Consider the following 26,495-nt stretch of genomic DNA (forward strand, 5'->3'; position numbering starts at 1 on the left):
GTGAGACCTGTTGGCAGAGAATAGAAAGTGACAGGCAAGTGGCTGTACAGCTGCCTGCAGAGATGCTCACAGAGACCCCTGGGCTAAGAACAAGATGTTCTGGGGAGAAATCTGGAACGTTCCCAGTAAAAGCAGATAGTGGAGAGAACACACTGCTCTTTGCCAGAGCACAGAAGGTTTATGCTGCTGCTTCCCGTTTACCCTTGTCTACCATTCATCCAACACATGACTCCTAAAGCCACTCTCCTCTGCCCAACCTTTAAGAGTGTCCAGACGGACATTATTTAGCTCAAACTGGGTGCAAAGGAGATGTGACACAGAGAACCAGTGCTACAGAATCCAAGCTATGACTGACCCTCAAAGCAGTTAGATAATCTTGAATGGAACCCCATCCATAAGGTCCCCACAGGCCACCCTTCGCCCAATGCTGAGATGATCTTGTAGCTTCTGAGAACAGGGCAATTGCTCCTGTCTCCACTCTGGGGCCATAGCTGTGACAAGGAAGATCTTTCAGAGGTAAGAGGCAAAAAATTCTGTGCACTCACCGTGACCCATCCTCCCCCATGTTGCCCCATCCCTGTTTACAGCATACACAGCTGCCCATCTGCCTCTCAGACCATCTCATCACCATCTCTGCCACTGAACTATATTCCTTTCCAGCAGAAGCTGAGATCTCACATCCATGCCAGACAGAAATAAGCAAAACTGCTATTCTCTAACATCTACCAGGTTTCTCTCCCTGCCATCTATGCTGAATGTTCTTCCTTGTGTCACGTCTCCCCTCCCTCCAAGCCCTCACCCCAAATCCAGTTTCCGGCTTCACTCTACCACCAGAGAAGTAGAGCTCATAGCCATGGTGTCTTAGTTAGGGTTTCTACTGCTGTGAAGAGACACCATGACCATGGCAACTCTTATAAAGGAAAACATTTCATTGGGGATGGCTCTCAGTTTCAAAGGTTTAGTTCATTACCATTGTGGCAAGAAGCATGGTGGCATTCAGGCAGACGTGGCACTGGAAAAGGAGCTGACTATGTCTTAATCCACAGACAGCAGAAGACCACCACACTGGGTGTGGCTTGAGCACATATGAGACCTCAACGTATACCTTCACAGTGACATACTTCTTCAAACAAGGCCACACCTCCTAATAGTGCCACTCCCTATGAGCCAAGCACCCAAACACATGAGCCTATGGGGGCCATACCTATTCAAACCACCACACATAACTTCTGGATCTTAGGTCAGCTGTCCAAGCTAATTCTCAAGGATGATGAGTAGTCAGATCCCTTGGAGGGCTTTTAAAGACACAGATTGCTGAATCCTCCCTCCAAAGTTCTAATTCAGTGGACATATTAGTTACTTTTTTGTCACTCTGACAAAATACCTGATAAAACCAGCTAAAAAGCAAAAAAAGATTTATTTTGTCCATGGGTTCAGAGATTTTAATCTACCATGATAGGGAAGGCACCATGATGCAATTTCCATCATGGTGGACAAGAAGCAGAGCAAGACACTAACAGGAAGGGGCCAGGGCAAGATACTGTCCCTGTGAGCATGCTCACAGTAGCTCATTCCCTCTAACTAGGCTTTACCTTCCATAGGTTTATCACCTCCTAGCAGTCTAACTCTGCAGGTGTATGGGTATTTTGTCCAAATTTATGTCTGTGCACCATGAGCATGCCTGGTGCCCGGAGAGACTAGAGGAGGTGTTGGATTCCTGGATTGGGTTACATACAGTTGTGAGCCCCAATGTGAGTACTGGGAATTGGATCTGGATCCTCTAGATGATCCGTCAGTGCTCTTATTCACTGAGCCATCTCTCCAGCCCCCAGTCTGGTCAATTGTTGGATCTGTGGATACATTAAACCATTCATTGGGTCAGAGCCCTTATGATCTGGGGCTATGAGAATGCTCTCACAGACACACCCAGAGGTGTGCTTTACAAGTCTTCTTGGTGTTTCTCAACACAATCAAATTGAAAAGTCAAGGTGAACAATCACAGTGTTATCTGAGAAGAATCTGGAAGTTTGCATTTCTGTCATATTCCCAGTGATGCTGAAGTCCAGGGACCATGTTTTGAGAGCTATAGTTTCACAGTACTTTACTGGGGACAGTTTTTGAAAGACATCCCCAGCCTCCAGGATAGAGATATGGAAGACCTGTATAGCAATTAGTTTTTTCTTATCACCAAATAGTCGCAGCTGCTTCAAGCAACACAGAGAACCCTATCCTTGGAGACACACAGAGGCTTCAAGACTGTGTACGTGTCCAGCATCCCCTTCCACAGTTTGTCTAGCTTCTGCTTATATATCACAAATAGCAAGTTCAGCCATCCATTGAGTGGAATCTCTATCTGGAGTATAATAGCCGGTAAAAATTTTAATTTCATAGACATTATTAGGTGGGTTGTAGTATGTCTTGTATAACTCTGACAACCCTTCAGTACCATTCACAAGGTTTCCAGATGTGTAAGTCAAGCTCCTGCCACACTAAGGCACCTCCATTGCAGCTGAAGCAATGTCCTCTACTTCACAACAAAAAACATCCTAGCCAAAACCAAGAGCAGAGTCAGCCTCAGGAAAGACACTTGGTCAGATCTGCACTTAAACCCCAGAGCTTACTCCTATTACTCCACAGTTTGGCCCTTTGGGGAAAAGACCTTATTAGCATGGGCTCCCCTACAGGCTTCCTTGCCCTTAAATTCAATTTGTACTGGAATTTGACCAGCTCATCCATCCATAACCACACTGGAGGGAGATGTTGGAACCAGGACTAAAACCCACTTCTGATTCCTATGTTGGAGTATTGTAAGAATCCTTTTCTTGGGAGAAATAAACATCTCCCTATCCTTACAAGGCCCCAGTGACAATGACCCAAGTATGATTCTATAACATTCACCCTAAGGAACCCATGAGTTCATTGGGCTTACCTATAGAACATGGATGAGGGACTACTTACAAAAGAATAGGGGAGCCCAGAGAAACTATACTAAAATGTCTTCAGCTGAAATGGATGATGGCCTCCCCATAGCCATAAAAATGGAGCCTCCCTCCCCTAGTCTTCCCCAGCCTATATATTCTAGCATTTCCCAAGACTCCAAAGTCATGAGCAAATAGGGAAGAATTGCATACAAATGGCTGGGAGGCGTGGCTCAAATCTTAAGTGAAGATCCAATGACTCTCTACCCTCTCCTTCTCTGACACAATGGTCAACAGTCAACAGGCCGAAAGGTGACTGTCTCTTTCAACCAGGCACAGTTGATTTGATAAAGATGACAGCTGTTTTGTTCATAGAACCACATTCTATACAACATGAAGCCCCTTCATTAATTAAAGAATAATGAGTTAAGAAGTAACCCTGGGACCCTAGCACAGGTCCCTAACTGGTGGAGTGGCCTTTCTGTACAGATCTTGTTGTTAGAAATGCCAAAGTCACACATCAGAAGCACTCTACCTCATTCAGGGCACTGTCCTCCCAGAGACGATCTAGACCTAAGATACCATAGACCAGAGAGGGCAACAGACTTACCCAGTCTCCCTCTCAGTTTGACAAGGATCAGTCTTACCAACCTCTTGTTGGACCTCACCCCACCCTGATGACACTTCTTCCAACCAAAAGAACCAGCAATAAATTTAACCATAGAAGCAAGCTATTTTTCTCCTGAGGAGCTAACAACAATAAAAAAAGCCCTGACAATAGCAATCGCTGGAGAGGATGTGAGAAAATTGTACTTTTCTAGACTGCTGGTGGAAATGTAAATCACTAAAACTCCTTTGAAAGAGTAATGGAAATACCCAGAAAAATTGAACGTGTGCATACCACAGAACCTAATGATTCCACTCCAGGAGACATGTCTGCTCAGAAACTCTCCCACATGGGCCTTCCCAGGGTCAGAATGATGCCTTTGGAATTGTTTGTTATGGTGAAAAATTGGAAACAATATAAATATGCAACAGGATGTAAATGAGAAACTAAACATGGCCTCTCTGCATGACAGAATACCTGGAAGTCAATTGAATGAAGGGATTAGAGCTGCATACATCAACAAGAAGAGAGGTCAAAAACAAAACAAGCAGTGTGTAAAGGGACCAGGAATAAATCTGAGCGAATGTTGAGAAATGTCCTTATAAAGCAGTATCATGCATTCTCCCTTCATCATACATATATATGGGTGTATATGAAAATACAAAGGTTTTCAAAAGAATTATTTCAATAGACACAATTATTCATGAAAATCAAGATAGCATTGACTCTGAAAAAGGGTGAAGACTCAATTTGGAACATATATCAACAATATCTACATTTTCTCTCACATTTAATTATATAAATAAAAATATATAGTCATCCTGGTAGTGGCCATGTCAACTCATTACTTTTGGATTTTTCTTTTGTTTTTAACTTCTTGATGAAAGATATACAGAGGCTATTCTGAGGTGCTGCCCTCTGGGACCCCCCCTGAGCTAGCGTGACTGACCAAATGGTGTTTCTTGGATTTCAATAATTCATTGCCCAAGCAGGGCTTGAGTGTCCAGTGCAAGCTAAAATCTCGCTCCCTCCATCCTGGCTAGACATAACCTTGGGTTTGAACAAAAAAGAAAGAAGGCTTAATGCACCAAATGCTTCCCCACATACTTCAGGGAAGTGCAAGAGGGTTCTCACCTGGTTCAATAATTCATCAGCACCTCAGTGAGATGGGGTGAGGATCTCTCCATAGGCCACTCTGGCGGCGTGAGGTGAGGGCTCATCCAGAGGATAGGAAAGAGTATTCGATGCCCTAGAATCATGAGAAAAAAGACCAAATGGGTGCACAAATCACACAGAGACCCTGTAAATATATAGAGCGCAGTGGAAGGGTGTGTGATTAGCACAAACCAGGGTCCTGAGTTCAACCCCCAACATAGGGGAAATCTGCAGGCTCTTCAGCAGGTCTTGGGAAGAGAAAGTGGGCGGGGTGAGTGAGTACTGAAATACTGCCAAGTTATCAGATGCTGTTAGTGGTTTTAGCCTATGGACCACACTTTGAGAAGCAAGTCTCTCCACTGTTCGTGTTCATCGCTATTTGGTCCTTTCGCCTCATCATCATATTATAAGCAAGGACGTGAATACTGATAGAAACTGACAGTACTAGGGTTAAAAGAAGCAGGAACTTGACCAAGAGCCAAACTTAACCTATGTGTCCCCAAAGACAGTGGCTGGTAGGTCTAAGTCATTGGCATACCTTTCTTACAGGTTTAAGCTTTATGGAGTAAAGAGAAAGGAACAAGGTTAGAGCATAGAGTCTGGCTGGAGTGACCAACCATCCGTGATTTGGGGGTTGTATGGCTCTAAAGTGGAAAATGGCCAAGTAGAGTCAAACATGTTAGCCACTATATTTATTTCGTGCTTCTGTGACCAAATGAGTGACAGAAACAATGCAAGAAAAATATGTCATGGTTCACAGTTTCAGAACATTGCAGTCCATCATACAGGGAAGGCATATCTGAAGGGCTCCATGCATGACAGTGGAAACTGAGGCAGTGACTATTCACACTGCAGTAGACCAAGAGAGAATGGATGGAACTAGAAGTTATAACCTTCAAAAGTGACACCCGGAGACCTACTGCTGCTAGCTATGCCCCACCTCCAAAGGGTTGCACACATGCCAAACAAGTACCCTCAGCTGTGGACAGTTCAGACTCAAGCCATCACAGTCACATGACAAAACACAGTTTCAAAGACCTAACTGTGGCGGCAGAAGTTAGAACACCATTCTCTCCAGGAAGGAGAGTGGTGGGCGATTTGACCAGAAAGATCCTGGAAGCTGTTGGTATTGTTGGTCTGAAGGCCATGTTTCCTTGGGAATAAATATTCTGGGCTGAGAGAAATATGTCTTTGTCATGGAAGTCCCAGTGCATTCCACTCATGGCCTGCAGGATCTCTATGACTGCAGCTCAACCCAAAGGTTGTACACCTGCTTAAAAGATTAGAATTTTTGTAACTCAATTACATAGTCCTTGAGTGAAAACTCTATAGGTGGCACTATTGTGACAAAATGTCAAATATCATATCACAATGTCAAAAAGTTGAGCATGCCTGGCACTCTACACCAACTATCAAAACTCAGCATACCTGGGGCTCAAGAGGTGACTCAGCAGTTAAGAACACTTGTTGCTCTTACAGAGGACCTGAGTTCAGCTCCCACCACCTACATGGTAGCTCACAACCACCCTGATGCCCCCTTCTGACCTCTGAGGGCACCAGGTGTGATTGTGGAGTACAGAAATACAGGCAGGCAAAATATTATCCTGCACTGAGAAGACCGAGGCAGGGTAAATTCAAGTCTAGTCTGGGCTACATGGTGGGACACTGGCTCAAAAAATAAAACTGGAGCATCTCACTGTATGCTAATAATACTGCAATACAAATGTCTAAAACAGAATCCAGTCTTCCCAGCATGGATGATGATGTCCTTACAGTCCCCCTCCCATCAGTTAACCCTTGATGCCCTACATACTCTTAACATCCCTTGAGACCACAAGACCATATGCAGCCTGGGCACAATTACACACAGCTAGCAGGACAGTGCAGGAAGGGATGGTGAGAGCTCAGAAGAGGGTCTAAAGACTCCCTTACTCCCTCCTCATTTCAGGAGAGAACATCAAGTGACTTGATCTCCAGGGTCACTGTGAATAGTCACAGCTGTTCCAATTAAGACAGTAACAGCAGCTATGCTTAGAGGACAGAGTCTCACAACACTCAGCAGGTCTGGGTGGGTCTGAGAATTCCCATTCCTAACAAGCTCCCAGACCATGCTCCTGGGACAGCAGTTTGAGAACTAACAAGGTACTTTCCATAGATGTTTGCTAAGTAGATAGATGTCCAACTACAGATGAGGAGTCCAGCCTGGGTTCCTGTGCTGTGTCTACAGCTCTCTTCCTTGGAGAAATGGTTCAGACCAGCCTTCTTTTATTTGGAGCTCCAACATACTCATTTATAAGATAGGTATAATAATACCAGCCAAGCTTAGTAGCTCAGACCTGTAATCCCAGCATTCAGGAAGCTGAAGCAAGACGGGTTCTGAAAATTCAGCCAATCTGGGGCTACAGATGAGTCTCCATGACAGCCTGGGATACCAGTGAGACGCTTTCTCACCAAAAAAATTAATAATACAATAATTAATACCAACCTCACAGGACTATGAGTTCAAGTTCCCTGTTGGAATCTGTCTCTACCTAGAAATCTTCTGATCTATGATCTCCCCCCACAAAGCATGGCATTTCATTCCTTCTGGAACCCTCCAGCAATAACCATTCCCAGATTACCTAAAAGCTGACCTCATCATGTGGTAAAGACATGCATTTCCTCAAAACATCTCTGTGTCCAGATGCTGTGCTATACCTAGGGCCTCCAAAGCAGGGGACAGGCTAGTGAAAGATGGGATATAGCAAGATGTATTAGATGCACAAAATTCATTCACAACCCTGATATGGAACAAGCCAGAAAGTTTTCCTGTTGAAGGATTGAAGGATAAGCAAGAGCTCAGATACACAAGACATCAGGCTTCCCCAAGAGGCCCGCCAACATCCCAATGTGGGACTCTTCATGTCCTTCAGAGGACAGTTCCACATACACAGCAAATCTCAAAAAATGTGCCGACATCAACTTGATTGGCTTGGTTTCTGCAGGGTTCCTTGGAATAATGCTGTGTCTGACCATGGACTGAAACACAAGAATGTTCACTGGCAGATCCTGCTATGAGAAACAAAACCTACATTGGTTTGTGAAGCAGAATGCCAATCCATTCGTATGTGCATACGGAGACTTCTCCAGTTAAAGCAAAGCATGAGAGAAAAGGCTCCTCCCTCTGCCTGCCATGTACCCCAACAGGCTACCCTGAGTCACTGGGCTTCCATCATTGGCTTCCTGAAGCCTAGGGCCCCACATGTTTACATCATCCCTATTCTAAAACCTCCTAAATACTGTCCCTGACGGAAGCCAATGAGGCAAGACGACAAAAAGACTTTTCCAGAAACAAGCAGAGTAGCTTACTTTACCTGGCAGTGCCTAGTATACGCATGTGAGCCAAGGTTATTTCAGCCAAGTGGGCCTCAGCTTCCCCATCTGTGACAGGATAAAATGCTGTTGCGGTTTCAATGTGCTGCTGGCCCTAGGCTCCTGTGTTCGAACACATGGCCCCCAGCAGGCGCTACTGTCTTGGAAGAAGTGGCCCCATGCTACAGGACATGGATCACTAACTGTAGAAAGCTTTGAGCTTTTATAGCGTGGCCCCACTTTCTATCTCGTTTCTGCTTACTGATTATGGATATAACCTGGCCAGCCACCTCCCCCGCCTGCCGCCGTACCTTTCCTGTACCCCTCCTGAAACCTTAAGTCCAAAGAAACCTTCCCTCCACTAAGTTGCTTCTTCCCAGGTATTTAACCACCACCACAAGAAAAGTAAAATACACAAATTTCACCTCTCACAAGTGTGGAGAAGATTAAGACAGAGAGTGTGGAAAGAGGCCATAGTTGCTGTGGCCATCCCTCCCTCTTTCCCCTGGGAAATGTTAGTAAAGAGACGGGGCTTGCTGGGCACAGTCCTTCGCCGCCTCCATCTCTGCCCTCCCCTCACTACCTTTCTGTGAGGCACTGGAAGCAACCCTGTGAGTGCCCAGGTCTTTGTAACTCAGCCTTGAGCAACGGCTTGAAAATACCATCCCCTGAACCCAGAATGGTGACAATTTAAATCCAGAGCATTCCACACATCTTCCTGATGCAGAACTCCTGAGACACTTCTGTCTCCTTCCCAAGGGTCCTTCCTCATGTCTCACAACAGATGGCCTGCTGCCATCTTAGATATGGTGACTCTTCTGGACTTACTCAATCCCCTCAGCAAACACTGTTGGGGGCAGGGCAAATTAATACTTAGGTGAATTCAATGGCTTGGGAGTGCTTAGAAGGTAAGTGGCAGAGCTGTCTGTTTGAACCAGGACTTCCTGTCTCTGTCTCTAGAGCATAAGAGAATTACTTCTGTACTCCCCTGATGCAAGCAGGGACAAAAGCAGGCTCTATTTGACTTCAGACCAACCTGCCCTCCACACCTGAGAAGGTCTGGGCTGGAACCCAGACAGTGACCTGGAACTCTCCAGCATCCACCAGACACACAATCCTTATGATGGGGCCAGGGACTCGGGTCCCCATCCTCGGACAAGGCTATGGGAACTCCCCAGGCAGACTTCCTACAGAGCCTAACTACAGCAGCACCACCAGCTCTCCATTGGGCATCTTTAGTAGCTCCAGATCCTATCCCAAGCAGACTGACAGATTTGGATTTATATTCCAGACACCTTCCAGCTACTGGAAGGTTACTTGAGGTGTCAAGAACAGAATCCACTATAGTTGTCCTTGTTCCTGGCTGAACCCTTCTTCCTCTACTCTCTTCTCCTCAAGGCTTCATCCTATCCTCTCTACAACCTCGCCATGTTTAACTACTTCCCCCAAAGTTCAGCATCTGAGCCTGTCTCCAATGAAGCTCTTAGCCCCTCAGAATACCCTTCTCTCCAGACGTCTCCAGCAGAACCTGTGCCTTCCTCCCTGCCCCAACAAGTGCACCTTGGGGTCCCAGTGTACAGAGGAGAACCTCTCTGCTCCTCACTGACACTCCTGGCCTCAGTGACAACTGTCCTTTCCTCACATCTCTCCCCCTTGTCACTACTGCTCCACCTAAAGAACTTTCCCTACCTGGAGATCAGTTCCCCCCCCCAACATCGATAAGTCCCAGATTCTTCTAGAACAAAGATTCTCAGCCATGGAACTTTCCACTTGTGAACAGGATTGTCAGTCACCATTCTTGGAGACCATCTTGTCCACAGTAGGATGTTCCCTGGCCTCTACGCATCCGATGCGAGCAGCAGCATATACTCCTCGGTTATAACAAATTATATTTACAGGCATTTTGCAGTGCCCTCCAGAGGACACTACTGTCCTGACAGAAAACCAGTGGCCTAGAGCAATGTCAGCACCCATCAGGGCCCTAACCCTGGCCCCAGTGACAGTCAAGTCACTCCCCTCAGCAGCATCCGCCTCCTGGCTCAGCTATCGGCTCTCTCCACTGCCCAGGTCACCCAGTGAAACAGAAGGAAGACAGGTCTGAGCCACACTGGCTGGCTCCAGGGTTCAAGAAGCCAGTCTGCCTGCCTCTTGGCACTCCCTTAGCCTGTGATTAGATGAGTGATACTATTTCTTCTCCGCGGCTTCCCTGCCTCTCCTGCTGGGGTATGTGCTCCTAAAGGCAGGAACTTTTCTATACTCTTCAGCACTGAAATCCCTACACTACAAATAGCACCAACACAGACAATGTATATTAAATGGAGGAATACAAAAGAGAAGGGGGAAGGGATGAATGGAGGAAAGAAGGAGAGGGAAGAGTAAGATTTTCCAGAGGAGAGGCTGGAGAAGTGCTTGCCTTGCAAGCATTAGGACTTCAGCCTGATCCCTCCCCCCCCCCAAAAAAGCTAGATACAGTGACACCCATTGAATCTCGGCACTGGGGAAGTGAGGTAGGCGAATCATTTCACAAGTAACAGACCTAGGACAGTGGGTTCCTCTAGGCCAGCGAAAGACTTGTCTCCCAAAACAAGTTAGACAACACCAGGAGAATGACCTGAGATTGTCCTCTGGTCTCCACATGCATACAGGTATATACACCTACACACAGCTGAACTAAAAGGGAGGTAGGGACAGAAGAAGGGAGGGAGGGAGGGAGGGAGGGAGGGAGGGAGGGAGGGAGGGAGGGAGGAGGGAGGGAGGAGGAGGGAGGGAGGGAGGGAGGAAGAAGGTATTGATCAAATGAAACAAGAGATGTCAAACATAGCATCTGTCATGCAATAATGGCAGCCAGTAAAAGGGGTAATGTATCTATTCCACTGACATGGAAATATCCCTAATAAAACTGACTGTCTATTTATAAGCCCATCTGTGTATTTACACCCAGAGAAATGCTCACCAAATGGTCAGAGTCTTTGTCACTGAGTAGTACGGTTCCAGGGGACTTATGCTTGCTGGATGCTTCCGTTTCCTAACAGCAAGTTTCCGAACCAAAAATAAAAAATAACATAAAACTTACAAATCACACTTTCAAATAATGTATTTTAAGATGAGAAAAGTCTCTAGATAAAATATTAGGTGAGGGCTGGGCCAAGTGGATACAGTGTTTCCTATGCAAGCAGATCCCTGGTGACCAAGTAAAAATCCAAACACTGTAGTACTTGCCTGTAACCACAGTGCTAGAAGGAGGGGTAGAGACAGGAGGACCCCAGGGGCTCACTGGCCAGGCAGTCTAGCCAATCAGTGTATTCCAGCTTCAGTAAGAGACCCTGTCTCAAAAAAATAAAGTGGAGGGTAATAGAGAAAAATACCCAACATTGTGCCTATAAGAGCATGCACGCCGGGCGGTGGTGGCGCACGCCTTTAATCCCAGCACTCGGGAGGCAGAGGCAGGCGGATCTCTGTGAGTTCGAGGCCAGGCTGGACCAACAGCCTCCAAAACAATACAGAGAAACCCTGTCTCGTAAAAACCAAAAAAAAAAAAAGAGCATGCACATGTGACCCCCTCCCCCATCACACACACACATACACAGAGAGAGAGAGAGAGAGAGAGAGAGGGAGAGAGACAGAGAGAGAGACAGAGACAGAGAAAGAGAGAGAGAGAGAGGACAGTTCAAAAAGATTGATAACCCAATCAAACTTTTTTGGTTTGAAAAGTACAAAACTCAGAAGGAAATATACCATGTGTCAACAGCAACAGTTCTGAGGGCCAGAGAACATGTTGTCACCTGACTGTGTCTCCTCTTTCTTGATCCTTGTTTCCCAAACCCCTTAGCTCTGCACTCCCCAGTATGGTGGGAAATCCAGTAGCCTCACAGACCTGTCAGCTCTCAACACATGGCTGAGATGACCAGGACCTGAGATTCTCATTTTTTAAACAGAATCTTTTATTTTATTTTATGTGCCTTGGTGTTTTGCCTGTATTTATGTCTGTACATGAGTGTTGGATCCCCTGGAACTGGAATTACAGTTATGAGCTGCCATGTTGGTGCTGGGAATTGAACCCAGGTCCTCTACAAGAGCAGCCAGTGGTTTTAACTGCTGAGCCATCTCTCCAGTCCCTGAAATTCTTATTTATTAATTGAAGGGAAATGAATGGAAATAAATTTGAACGTGCCTCATGGCTACTGTACTTGAAAAACACCCTTTCTGATGCAAACAAGTATTTCTTTGCTGAGAAAAGAGCACAGGGAATGATTTTTTAAACAGCTAAATGAAAAGCTCAAGGTTTTTTAAAATTTATTTGAAGAGAAAATCCAAAAGCTGCCCCAGTGCCTGGCCCAGTTCCAACCCAATGCTGTACTCTGCATCTGCCTCCGACGAGCTCTCAATGCCCCATCCAAACTTTCTTGGCAGATGTATCAGGCTTTTTCAGCCTTTAAAGCAAACTAAAGGCTATGTCTTCATGTCTTATTCAGCTTCTGAAAGTGAAGCAGAGTCAATGAACTCACACACATTCCATAGACTGACTTCCTTAGGAGGTACTCAAGTGGCCAGATGTGTGCTGGATTTTAAAGGATGCCTTTCTGGGTATGGGGAGGGGGGCAGCTCCCCGTAAGTTTTTGCTCAATTTGTTTTAAGTTGGTAATGAAATCTGTAAATCTGAGCTCCCTTTCTTCAGGAAAAAATGGAATTTTGATCCCTTTTAAAAACCTGAACGCAACAGGATAATGGAGAAATCAGACTCAATAGAGCATTTCTTATCCATTTCAGAGCGTGCTGTAAACATGATGATGCGACACTTTGGGGGTCTTTGAGACTTCTTTTGCTATCAACACTGCAGCTCAGGTGGATTCCTGGCTAATGGCTGACACTTTGGTTGACTTTTGTCAACACATCTCCTGTCTGCTCTTTTGAAATAAAGTTATGAAGTTGATGCCAACTTCATACAAAGACCACCCTGCTCCATTTGCCCCAGGAGACAGCCTTCACACTAATCCTTCACTCCTGGAGAAGGGCACTGATGGAGAAAGAAGAGGTGTTCCTATGTGAAGAACTCAGGTGCCAAAGACAGCCATTCACAAAAGGGGTCTGAATAAGTCTCTCCCTGTGGTCCAGGAGCGAGAGACAGAGCATCTCTGCTCAGTCACAAAATCAATACAAAAAAACACTGAGCATTCATGTTTAACTCAGCACCTTAATGTGTATACTTTGTAGACTCCACATTCAGAAATGCAGAATAAGCTAATGAAAAACATTAACAATTCTCAAACCACAGCACTCAGAGATAAAACTTACCTCTTTCTTGAGAGCAAGAATTTCAACTGACTCCATCATTGTCCCACAGAAACTGGGCAATGCCCAGACATAAAGCTACTTGACTGTTACACTGGATGGGATGGGATGGGATGGGATGGGTTATGCTGGCATTCAGTAGGTAGAGGCCAGGTATGACATTAGTCATCTTCAAAGTTCTCTCTGGCCATTGCACAAATTCTTGATGCCCAAATGTCAGTGTAGTGCTGAGGGCAAGAACCCCTGCCACAGGCATATGGCTATGCAGTGCTATGGTGTTTACATCATTGAGTCCACACTGTACTGTCCCTGTATCATCCTGTGAGGAAGCAAGTCTGCTGAGGTCAGGCTCTACCTGTTCCTTGGAGAGGGCTTCACTCTGCATTTATGGAACCCTTGAAACAGAGATTATTGTAAGTTCTATTGATGAAGGGACTGGGGCTCACTGTGGTGAAGTATCCTCCTTGGGGTTGTATAGCAGTTGACTGAGGTGCTGAAACCAAGTTCACATATGAAGAAGTCCCAGCTCAGCCTTTCCTTTGTCTACCTATTTGTTCCCTCTTAAAACAGGACTCATTGTACAAAGAACAGTTAGGGACCATGGATGAAGACCCTTGAGCCTGGCTTCTAGAATCCAAGGGAGGCAGGGCTTTGGTCTGTATCCACCACATCTGAAGTATTCCATTGCTTAATTCTTTTCAGTACCAAAACTTACATTTTTCAAGGTTGGGGAGATGGCACAGTCAATTAGTTCTTTGCAAGCACAAGAACCTGATTTCAGTCCCTAGAACCTACATTTTAAAAAGTCAAATATGGCACTAGAGAGATGACTCAGAGGTTAAGAGCACTATTGCTCTTCCGGAAAACCTGAGTCCCATGCCAGGTGGCTCATCATCTGTAACTTCAGCTACACAGAATGTGGTGTCCACTTCTAGCCTTTTAAAGGCATGCACACACATGACAAACATACATACAAACACACACACTTATAAATAAAAATAATGAAAATAATTTTACCCCAGGTGTAGTGGGGCATGTTTATAATATCAATGCAAAGGAGGAAGAGACAGATGGATCCCTGGAGATTGCTCTGTGAGTTCTGGGCCAGTCAGATACCCTGTCTGATACACATTCTCAAACACACTTGAATATGTAATGTACACACATGTGGACCTGCACACATGCAACCCCTAATACACATGCACACACACAAAAAAACCTTTTGTTTTCATCAGTCTGATCCATCAAAATTAAGCAAATACTTTCTCACTAATCACTTTTCTGTTTCTTCTTGTAGTTCCAGCTATACTACACACACAAACACACACACACACACACAATTTTAGTTAGGGTTTCTATTGCTGTGAAGAGACACCATGACCAAGGCAATTCTTACAAAAGAAAGCTTTTAACTGGGGTTTGCTTACAGTTCAGAGATTTAGTTCACTGCCATCAAGGCAGGAAGCATGGCAACATGCAGGCAGACAAGGTGCTGGAGCAGGAACTGAGAGTTCTACAACCAGATCTGTAGGCAGCAGGAAGAAAAACCAACACTGGGCCTGACTTGAGTATCTGAAACCTCAAAGCCCAGCCCCAATGACACACTTCCTCCAACAAGGCCACAACTACTACAGTAAGGCCACATCTCCCAATAGTGCCACTCCCTATAAGCCTGTTCTGGTCATTTTCATTCAAACCACCACACCATATAAGCTCCATTACATTCAGAACTGCTTGCTTGTGGCTGTGGGTTAAACCTCCATCAGTTTGCTAAATGACCCTCTTAATCTCATATAATAATGCTGTCTTGGAACTCTGCTTCCTCTGGTGGCCCTGTTATGACTCCTGTTACCTTTTTGGTTTGTGTCTGGCTAGTGTATTTGTGACTACTCTGCCTTATAATTTAATGAAAGTAGATCTCCAGTGTGTACTTTGAAGTTAGTGTAGAGTTCGTTGGCATTGAATTTACCCAATCTGAGATTTTCTGTTAAGTTTTTAATTTATATATATTTTCAATGGTCCTAATTCCATTTTATTTTCTCCCCCCTCTCCCTCTCTCAGGTGCACTATCATATCCTGCTTATAGACCATGGTTCTCAATTCCTTAAGTCCTGATAACTGGATCCTACCACTACTACCACCACCACCACCACCACCACCATCATCCCCTCCCCCTACACACACCGAGATTCTGAGTGACTGACATGAGGTGCTTTGTGGACACTGAGAGATGTAAGAGCTCCCTCGGGTGATTCTAATGGATAGCTAAGTTTGGAGACTTCCAGCCTCAAACAATCTCTGCAGAGAACTTTTTCCACATCTAAGAACAACTCTAGTTACATCATAAAAATCAGTGGCATCCCCTTCCCCCAGCTCCTGATTTAATCCACCAGAGTTGGGGCCAACGTTGGGATTTTTAAATACCACAACATTCTAATACACAGCCAGGGTTTGGGTGAAGGGACATATAGCCCCTAGCAGAGTTTGATGAAAAGATGTCAGAAATCATAAGGAGGCAAAGTTTTTCAACATTATATCAACAACAGGAAGGCTAACTCAGAGCTCTTCACCATATGTAAAAATAGAGAGAAACCCAGAAGGTCGTTATCTTAGAGTTATTATTGCTATAATGAAACACCGTGCAACTTGGTGTTCTATCAAACAAAAGCAACTTGGGAAAGAAAACATTCATTTTGCTTACTTTTCTTTTTTTTCCTTCTCCTTTTTTTTGTTTTGTTTTGTTTTTATGAGACAGGGTTTCTCTGTATTGTTTTGGAGGCTGTCGATCCAGCCCGGCCTCGAACTCACAGAGATCCGCCTGCCTCTGCCTCCCGAGTGCTGGGATTAAAGGCGTGCGCCACCACCGCCTGGCTTGCTTACTTTTCTACATCACAGTTCATCATCAAGTCAGGGAAGGACCCTGGAGGCAGGAGCTGATTCAGAGGCCATGGAGGGTGCTGTCTACTGGCTTGCTTCCCAGAAATCTCTCAATCTGCTTCCTTATAAAACCCAGGACCACCAGTCCAGGGGTGACACAACCCACAATGGGCTGGGCCCTCCCATGTCAGTCACTAATTAAGAAAATACCTACAACCACAGAATGGGAAAAAATATTCACTAATCCCACATCTGACAGAGGGTTGATCTCCAAAATTTACAAAGAACTCAAGAAGCAAGTCTCCAAAACATCAAAGGACCCAATTAAAAAGTGGGCTGCAGAACTAAATAGAGAATTTTCAATAGAGGAGTCTAAAATGGCTGAGAGGCACTTGATAAAGTGCCCAACATCCTTAGCCATCCGGGAAATGCAAATCAAAACAACTCTGAGATACCATCGATACCATCTTACTCCTGTCAGAATGGCTAAAATCAAAAACACCAACGACAATTTATGCTGGAGAGGATGTGGTGAAAGGGGAACACTCCTCCATTGCTGGTGGGAGTGCCAACTTGCTCAGCCACTTTGGAAATCAGTATGGAGATTCCTCAGAAAAATGGGAATAAACCTACCACAAGACCCAGCAACTCCACTCTTAGGCATATATCCAAAAGATGCCCATTCATACAACAAAGATGTCTGTTCCACTATGTTCATAGCAGCATTATTTGTAATAGCCAGAACTTGGAAGCAACCTAGATGTCCCTCAACCGAAGAGTGGATAGAGAAAATGTGGTACATTTACACAATGGAGTACTATTCAGCAGAAAAAAAAAAACAATGGAATCCTGAGATTCGCAGGCAAATGGATGACACTAGAAGAAATCATCCTGATCGAGGTAACCCAGTCACAAAAAGAGAAACATGGCATGTACTCTCTCATATATGGATTTTAGACATAGATCTGGGGAGTGCCAGCCTACAATCCCATGGCCAGAGAGTCTGGGAAACAGAAACTTCATTCAGTGGCTGATCGAAGAAGAGGCAGACTCCCTCAGTTAAGTACTGAGCTGAACTCAAGAAAGCCAGTAACAGAGAGGGAGGACTAATGACAAAAGGGATTAAGACTGGGCTGGTTTAACCCCCAGAAACAGCTGACCAGACAAAGGTTAACTCTTGAATCCCAGGCATCAGCCTGGGAATCCAGTATGGGACTGATCAAGACCCCCTGAATGTGAGTGTCAGTGAGGAAGCCTAGGTAATCTATTGAGCCTTGGGCAGCAGATCAGTACCCATCCCGAGTATACACACGGACTTTGGACTCCCATCCAACAATGTGAGGTGCACTCTCACCCTGAACTCTTGGGGAAGGGTCTAGGCCCTGCCCTATATGAAATGACAGACTATGGACACCCCCATGGAGGGCCTCACCCTCCCTGGGGAAATGAGGGGATAATGGGGGGATTGGGGGAAGGGCACAGGAGGACGGGAGGGAAAGGGAGAGGGACCTGGAACTGACTTGTGAAGCAACCTTGTTTCTTATCTAAATTTAAAGTGGAAAATAAATAAAAAAGAAAGAAAATACCTACAAGCTTGTCTACAGTCCAATCTTATGGAGGCATTTTCTTAACTGATGCTCCCTCCTTTCGGATGACTCTAGCTTGTATCAAGTTGACTCTCTTGAGTATACTCTCTCCCTTTCTCTCTTTCTCTTTCCCTCCTCTCCCCTCTTCCCTGTCCCCTCTCTCTCACTGACACTGTTATAGTTTGAATCTGAAAGTCCACAACTGGTTTATTTTAACACATGCCCCCAGCTGGTGGTATTATTTAGGGAGCTGTGGAATGTTTAAGACACCTATTACACCAGCTTTATGGATGGTTCTTCAAACTATCGGCACTGAATGAGCTCGGAATAAGCTAGAGCCATTGATATTCTCCACATATGACGTTTTGTCGGGTCTCTCTGATCCTGCCTCTCAGCTTGAGTATGGGAGGTCCAAGCACACAATTTCATGCTTTCTGAGTGTTGGCATGTCATTGCTTCTTGATTCAATGGTTCCACAGTAGAAGACTTTGTGCTAGGGTGAGCCAGCTTGCCTGGTACTAAAAGGTTTTCCGAAAGTAAGACTTCTTGCACTAAAACTAAAACCCCTGGGAAGGAGATCTGATGGACAAAACAAATTCATGTCTGATGGTGGGCTTCTAAGACGGCCGGCTATGATCCAGTATTCAGGACTATGGATAATCTCCTTCCCTGGGAGTGGGCTACACCTGTGGCTCAATTCTAATAAATGCAGAAAAGTAAAGTTGTGTCCCTTTGAGATTTTATTACAAAAGAGACCAACTTGCTGGATCTCTCTCATAATTTTTTGCTGGCTCTGTAAAACTAGCTGCCATGTTGGAAGACATTCTATGGTCAAGTTCATGTTCTGAGGAACTAATTTCTCCAGTCAACTGTTTTGGGTTGAATTGTGCCTCACCCAAAAAAAAAAAAAGACATGAGGTCCCACTCCTTCCCCCCAAAATAGATGCAAAGTCCTAAAGTCCATGCCTTTAGAAAATGACCTCATGGGCTGGAGAGATGGCTCAGTGGTTAAGAGCACTGTCTGCTCTTCCAAAGGTCCTAAATTCAATTCCCAGCAACCATATGGTGGTTCACAACCATCTGTAATGAGATCTGTCCCGCAGACATACATGCAGGCAGAACACTATACATAGTAAATAAATCTTAAAGAAAAGAAAATGACCTCATTTGAAAATGAAGATACTAAACATAAGATTAGTCAGTGTGGGGTCATACAGAAATTAGCCCTTAATCCAGTCTGACTAGTGCCATTGTAAGAAGAGACACACACATGTGCACTTGTGAGCACAAGGGTGGAGTGGAAACGCCATACCTGCAATAAAAAAGTACTAAGAACTGTGGCCATCGCCAGTATCTGGGGCAACTCGTGGCACAGATTATCCCTCCCAGGCCAAGGAAGGAGCCATCCTGACAACACTCTGAACCTGGCATCCAGAACTGTGAGAGCAGACCTTTGTTGTTTGAGTCCCCCACGGTGGCATTTCATTATGGAAATCCCAGACAACAATGGGAACTTTTATAAACAGATCCTCCTCATCATACATGAGATCATGATACACCCAGTCAACACCTCAACTGCAGCACTCTGAGAAACCAGAATACTGCCTAGAAAACGTTGGGAGATAACTTGGTTTTCAGCAACAGATAAACAATATAGCAAAAGACTGGTGGTCAAAGCAAATCTATAAGACTCTTAGGCTAAGCACTGGTGTCCATAATATTACTGTGTTTTACAACTCTTGGCTTTCTTCCTTTCTGAATCAATTGTCTACTGCTGTGTAACAAAACATCCCGAAACTTGATAGAGTAGTGTTTGTTTGCTCATGACTGCAGTTTGGCCTGGTCTCTGCTGGGTACTTCTCCTGGTCCTGCATAGGATCACCCACGAGGTCTTCTTGCAGCCCTGCTCAGGTCTCTTAAAACCTGAGGCCCCATATAATGGGACTAGGTGATGCCTGTTAGTGAGGACTTTCTTTCCATGTGGACCCTTAACATTTAACAGTCTTTCCTGAGCACACCATGAGGAAAGACAGCCCTGGAAATGCATAATTTCCCTGCTGCTACATCCTGTCAATCAAGAAAGCTAAGCAGGTCAATCCAGATGATAAGAGTTAGTTAATAGAGTCGACTTGATGAGAGGAGCTAGGAGCAATTCATGGGTGTATTTTAATGGCCATGTTAAAATACCTCCATGTCTTACTTTTCCACTTTGTATTAGCCATTTTGGAGATCAACTTCCATATAATAAGCTAATTGCAAATAAATTCTTTTCTCGAGATCTATTAAAGTCATCCAACCAGAAACCACCAGACTCAGGGCTTAGCTGAGAAGTTATCTTCTCATTCCATTCCAGCCTTCTCCATCCCATGTTCAAATCTACATAATAAAAACTCCCAAATCTCTACATATGATTTGAATATCTAACTCCATTCTCTAGGTCTACTAGGGGTCTTCTAGATATCTTTAATTTAACGTGACAAGTCAAATTCTTGATTTGCAGTATGCCACTCAATCTTCTGGACCAACTACCCCATCGCACTCAGTTCCTCAAGTCTGTTTGCCATCTCAGCAGCCCCTCCATCACTGTCTTAGTTTCTTTTCAACTGGTGAGACAAAATTCCATGACCAAGACAACTTATAGACTTTATTGGGATCTTACAGTTTTAAAGAGTTAGGGTCTATGACCATCTTGGCAGGAAGCATGGCAGCAGGCAGATAGACATGGTGTTGGAGCTGAGAGTTTACATTCTCATCCACAAGCAGAAGGCAGAGAGAGACCTAACCAGGATGGCAGGGACTTTTAAATGTCAAAGCCCACCCCCAGTGTCACACCTCATTCAACAAGGCCACACCTCCTACTCCTCCTCAAACAGTGCTACCAACTAGGGACCAAGTATTCAAACATGAGTCTATTGAGGGCATCCTCATTCAAGCTACACAATCATGCAATGATTCATTCTCAAAGCCACTCCTTACCCCATTAATCTACAAGCCCTCCTCTAAAGTCTTCTCAGACTCCTCATCACTATGTCTGCCACCACGCATCTCTTCCAGATGATGACATTGGTCTCCTAAGGGGATTCTCTGCTTTTCTCTGCTCCCAGGAAGCTTATTCTTCATAATTATGCCAACAGCCAGAGTGATCTCTATGCTACAAAAAAAAACTTTCTGATCTTATCATTCCTGAATTTTTGCCCTTCAGGGCTTTTTCCACTGACTTCATCTTTAAAATAAAGTCTCAAGCTGTAGCCTTTCGTCACACCATCGACCCATGCCCCCGTCGACTCTGCTCCAGCATTACCAAGCTTCTTAATATGGTGACCTCCCTGTCCTTCCTCGGAGCTTTTACATAAGCTTTTTGCTGATGTGTCCATTCTAACACCACCCCAACTTTCCTGTTAAGTCTCCCAGTCACATTCCCATTCATGTAACCATGAATAAGACAGTCAGTTCAAGAAACACTAGGCAGGAAGCAGTCTTCCTTTCCATCTTGCTTGGGTCTCCTTTGAAAATCTCACACTGATAAATTTTCTGTCTCCACTAGGTTGATCAACTATCCATGTTTGCCCAGGACTAAGGAACATCCTTATTCCTGGAGTATAAAACAAGTGAAACCCACCGAGAATCCTAGGCCACCAGGAAGGGCTGTCACTATAACTGAGATGCATTTTTCCCTCTAGAAGCTGCTCAGAAACCGAGGACAACAGCCAAACTTTTACCCCGAAAAACTTGCTGTTCCTCACAGTAGGGTTTTCTGCCCCTTCTACCTCAATCTGCTACTGTCAATTAGCAGCATACAGTTAATTATTGACCACAACTAATTGCAATACATATTTTATTAATTCTCAAACAAAAGGTTGGCTTCAATTAGCCAAGTGTGAAAATTTGATTTTGGTGGGTTGAACACAGGCCCATAGTTACCATCACCAATTAGCAAGCTCGTGCCCAGAACCCTCATTAATGCATGTATTTATGACACACAAATAAAAATAAAAATCCATGGTGTCATTTTTCTTATTTCCACCAGAGACATGGAAGAAAACATAGTAGAGTTTATGCATATTGTAAAAGCAATCATTACACATTACAATGTAAACCCCAACCACATTTTCAGACTGCTTGCCAAGAATAGACTCCCATGTCAGAGGATGCCTTGCATGGAAATACTACCATATCTTGCCTATAGCTGTTTATTAATAAATGTGTTTATGTGTGTATATGTGTGGTATATTTTTGTGTGCATGAATTGCACATGTCTGTGCAGGGATGTGTATGTATGCATACAGAGACCAGAGATAGACTCCGGATGTCTTCTTCAGTCATTCTCCACCTTACTTTTTAAGGCAGGGTCTCTCACTGAAGCTCATTAATTCAACTAGACTGTCTAGCCAATGAGCTCCAGGGATCCTCCAGTTTCTACCTCCCTAGTGCTGTATTGCAAATGTACACTGTCATGCCCAGATTTTACAATGGGTACTAGGGATCCAAACCCATGTCCTCATGTTTGCACAAGCAGTTTACCAACTGAGCCATTCCTCCAGCCCTGATAAATTTTGTTTGACCAAATCATAGAATTTGAGAGCGGCAAAGGTTCTTAGAACTAATTCTGTGTTAGTGTGGCTCGGGAAAGGGAGACAATATGATCAGGGTTTCACATCTATATAGGACAACTAGCACAAGAACCTTGTAGACCAGAGTTTTCAACTTCACCACGCCTGAGATTTTGGGTTTTAGTTCTATATAGTGGCCACCCTGTGTGCTGTAGCATGCTTAGCATCCCTGAGGGAAGTAGTGATAGGGTACCTCAGGATTACCCCTGGCTGAGAATCATCATAAACGTAGACCAGTGCTTCTCAACCTGTGGTGCCCAGACCAGTAGTACCAGCATCACTAGGAACAGGTTCAAAATGTAAATCATTAGGCCACACCAGTCGAAGTCAAAAAGGTGTGTCCTAGCCCTAATGTGATACACACATACAGTGTGAAAACCACTGGGACAAGTTGTCTCTAGCCTCTGCTAGTCGATTTGTTCTTGTCTCTATTCTAAATAAGGGAATCAGGGCTCATAAAGATCAATGACGATTAGTAATGATTTAGCAGTGTAAGAGCCAGAACTGGAACAGGGCTCAGTATGACCCAGAAATGAGATTTCTGCTTTAAGGTTCCTCCCTGAACACAAATCCAGCTTCAGCTGTCTCTCCCAGACCAGGAGCACCACAGAGGCAAAGCCAGCCAAACCAGGATGCCTTATGAGGTCCTCCAGGCCCTTGGAAAAAGTCTGAAGAACAGAACAGAAATTTGGAAAGGTCATCACACCTTCCTAAATATTGTGAGCTTAATGGTCAATTGGACATGGGTATCGCCAGGCCGCTTGCAGGTGAGAATCCTGAATAAACGGGATGTACATAAACGGGATGTACACATGCAGCTATCGCATCCTGGGAGTCTTTCTGAGAAAGCTCCCCACTGTTCTCAGAATTGCTACAGAAGAGGCTGTTTTGGGTACCAGGAACCCCCCCTTCTCCGGACACAGCTGATTGGCTAAAAAAGGTTGTTCTATCTAACTGAACCAACTGTTCCCTTCCTGGGAGTCTCAGTGGGGAATCTCTCCCTCCCTATGGCAGTTGAAATTGAGAGTCTAAACCAGATAGTCATGGCACACACCTTTAATCACAGCAACCTAGAGGCAGAGGCAAAGGCAGGCAGATCTCTGAGTCTGAGGCCAGTCTGGTCTACAAAGTTCCAGAACAGCCAGAACTGTTACACAGAGAAACTCAGGGGGAAAACATATGTGAGCCTGTAAATTCTGGAGCTGGCTTCTACCATGCTGCTCTCATAACAACAGAGGCTTAACTCAATTTATTTTTATGCTGTTGTTGTTTTTGTTTGTTTGTTTGTTTTTGTTTTGAGACAGGCTTTTTCTGTATGGCTCTGGCTGCCCCGGAATTTGCTCTATAGACCAGGCTGGCCTCAAAATCAGAGATCCCCCTGTCTCTGCCTCCCGAGTGCTAGGATTAAAGGCATGTGTCACCACTGTCTGACTAAAAAAAAGACCTTTTTAGGCTGGGGAAATGTAAAGTGTTCTCTGTGCAAGCATAAGGACCTGAATTCAGATCCCCAACATCTACAAAAAAGTCAGGCACACTAACCTTCCTCTGTAACTCCAGCACTGTGGGGGAACAGGAGACAAAAACAGGCAACCCCAAGGGCTTGATGGCCAGTTGGTCTAGCCTGAAACAGAGTTCCAGGTTCACTGAGAGACCCTGTCTCAAAAAATAAGGTGGAGGTAACAGATAAGAACAGCTGACCTTGATCTTGGGCCTCCACATATGAGCACAGGCAAGGGCAGTTGTGCACATAAACAAGAACATACCACACACAGAGGGTGAGGGAGAACAGAAGGGGAGGGGAGGGAAAGGATAAGAAGATGGAGAGGGAGACATGGAGAGAGAGGAGTCCTTTTCACTTCCAAGGCTATGCAGGATTATGGGTAATATTTTCTATAGTACTCAGGAGCTAAAGGGAAATGTACCACTGTAACCTTAACTTGGAAAAGCTTGTTCTGAGAAGTCTCTCCTGTCCTCTCCATGGCCTGTGACCTCTGAAAAGTGTTCTAATCTTCCTGGAAAATCAAGAGCCACCCTGGACTCCCGTGGCCCCATTATGCCCATCAGCAAGATCTGGGACAGACAAAAGAATCCATATGGGAAGAAAGAAAGAAAATATTGCCAGGCAAAGAGGTTGTGATTTACTAAAGGTCAACCTTAAATTAATGAAGAAGTGTAGTCACTGGGGAGAATGCAGAGAAGAAACTTATTAGACCAGCTGTGTAACTCCACGCTCTCCCTGAGTCAACAGGGGTTCAAATTCATAATCCATTTGTCACTTCCAAATCCCCAACAACAAAAAGTGTCTGATGTAGAGACAATATTATGGCTTTTTTTGCTAGAGACTGGATGGATGGATGGATGGATGGATGGATGGATGGATGGAAAGAAGGGAAGGAGGAAGGAAGGAAGGAAGGAAGGAAGGAAGGAAGGAAGGAAGGAAGGAAGGAAGAAAGGAAGGAGGTGTGGATGGAGGAGGGAGGCATGGATAGATAAATTTATGGATGCATGGATAGATGGGTAGGTGAATAGAAGAATAGATGGATGAAAGATGGATAGGTGTGTTGGGGAAGTCCTGTTATTTGCCTGTTATTTGTCAATAAAGTACTGTTGAGCCTATAGGAATCTAGATAGGTGGGGCTAGGAGTCCAGGAGGATTCTGGGAAGGAGAAACACAGAGAGTCAACATGTAACGCCATGGGGGTAGGAAGCCTGGAACTATTCTCCGGTAAGAAACATACTAAGATTAACAATTATGGGGTAATTACTTAAGTCAGAGCTAGCCAGTAAGAAACAAGCAAGGCCAACAGCTTCATAATTAATATAGCCTCCTGTGTGTTTATTTGGGACTGGTACGGCTCTAGAACCAGGCTGGCGGGAAAGCGGCTCTGGAACCAGGCTGGCGGAACGGCTCCTTCTCAAGGAAAAAGCTTCTCTTAACATGGGTGGGTGGGTGGTGGATATATTATTAATGGGAGTATTAAATCTCCTTAAAGGCAGACTAGTGGTACCCAGCTGACAAATGAGGCAAGGGCTTACATTGACCCAAGGAGACAAAACCTTGCCTTGAAACAAACACCCCTTTCACTTCTCTGAGCCTCAGGTTCCCTCATCTATATAAATGCAGGCTGCCCTAACTTTTCTTTCTAGGCCCATCCATCTCCCAGGTCTAAGGAAAACAGAGACATTTCCAGCTTTCTGCAGAGCAGGGCTTGCTGCCCATCTGCTGGTCCTGTTTGCAGAGTAACACCAGGGCGGAGCAACACCAGGGTGGGCAGGCAGTTGGGAGATCTCCAATTTATCTGAGAACATCACTGCAGATGCATCTGAAAAGGGTGAGATGTGGGCCTCGAGGCAAGTGAAGTCTGGAGCATTGCCACTTGGTCCTGTCCCCACACTCACCAGACTGTCCCCATCCCAACAGCCAGACTCCCCACAGGCAGAGGGGGTGATAGAGTGCCATCACATAACACCCCGCCACTCCTGTGCCCTGATGGCAAAGATGAATGTTCTTAGACCCCAGGAAGCAGAGGGATGGTGGTGATAGGGAACTGATGTGACTCTCTGGCCAGTGAGACCACCATTTGTCTGGAGGTAGTCCACTTCGTGACCCTCGCTGCCCAGAGCACTATCATGCAACTTTGACAAAGATGCCCTCGTGACAAGTCACTCAGGCTGAGCACGCACCATGTCCCCAGAGCTGCCCTGAGCTGCTTTGCAGTACCCTCACCTGTCACCAGCTGAGCTCTGATGAATAAACACAGGTACAGCTGGGGCCTGTTGACCTCCTCAGATGCACACAGTGAAAAGGTGGCAGAAGCCAGTGGGAATTTTTCTCTGTCCAGAGGCAGGGATGTCAGTGGGAATTTTGCTCTGTCCAGAGGCAGGGATGTAGCACCAATAGTATCGCCCAGATCTCAAAAGCCAAAGGGTTCAGCCTGTGTGTGCTGGTTGCGGGCTCAGTGCACCCTTTTCAATGCTGGCCTTTGAAACCCTGCACAGCCTTGCCCACACCTTGACACCCCAGACTCCACTCACAGCGTCTCCTTCATACAGACCTCCTGACTGCCCCCACAAGCCAGCGAGACAGAATTAACTCATCACT

At 45.1% G+C, this 26,495-nt stretch overlaps 1 long non-coding RNA gene across 2 annotated transcripts in view; it reads right to left on the bottom strand.

Annotated features, from left to right (window-relative positions):
• LOC110343257 overlaps positions 1–26,495 on the bottom strand; it is a 113,366-nt gene that overhangs the window by 47,778 nt on the left and 39,093 nt on the right. For both annotated transcript variants that reach the window (XR_002385467.2, XR_005871605.1), the window contains one exon: positions 4,660–4,774. This is a non-coding gene — a long non-coding RNA (uncharacterized LOC110343257). The remainder of the gene's footprint in view (positions 1–4,659; positions 4,775–26,495) is intronic.

This window comes from Mesocricetus auratus, unplaced genomic scaffold, assembly GCF_017639785.1.
Source record: "Mesocricetus auratus isolate SY011 unplaced genomic scaffold, BCM_Maur_2.0 Super-Scaffold_100028, whole genome shotgun sequence".
NCBI lineage: Eukaryota > Metazoa > Chordata > Mammalia > Rodentia > Cricetidae > Mesocricetus > Mesocricetus auratus.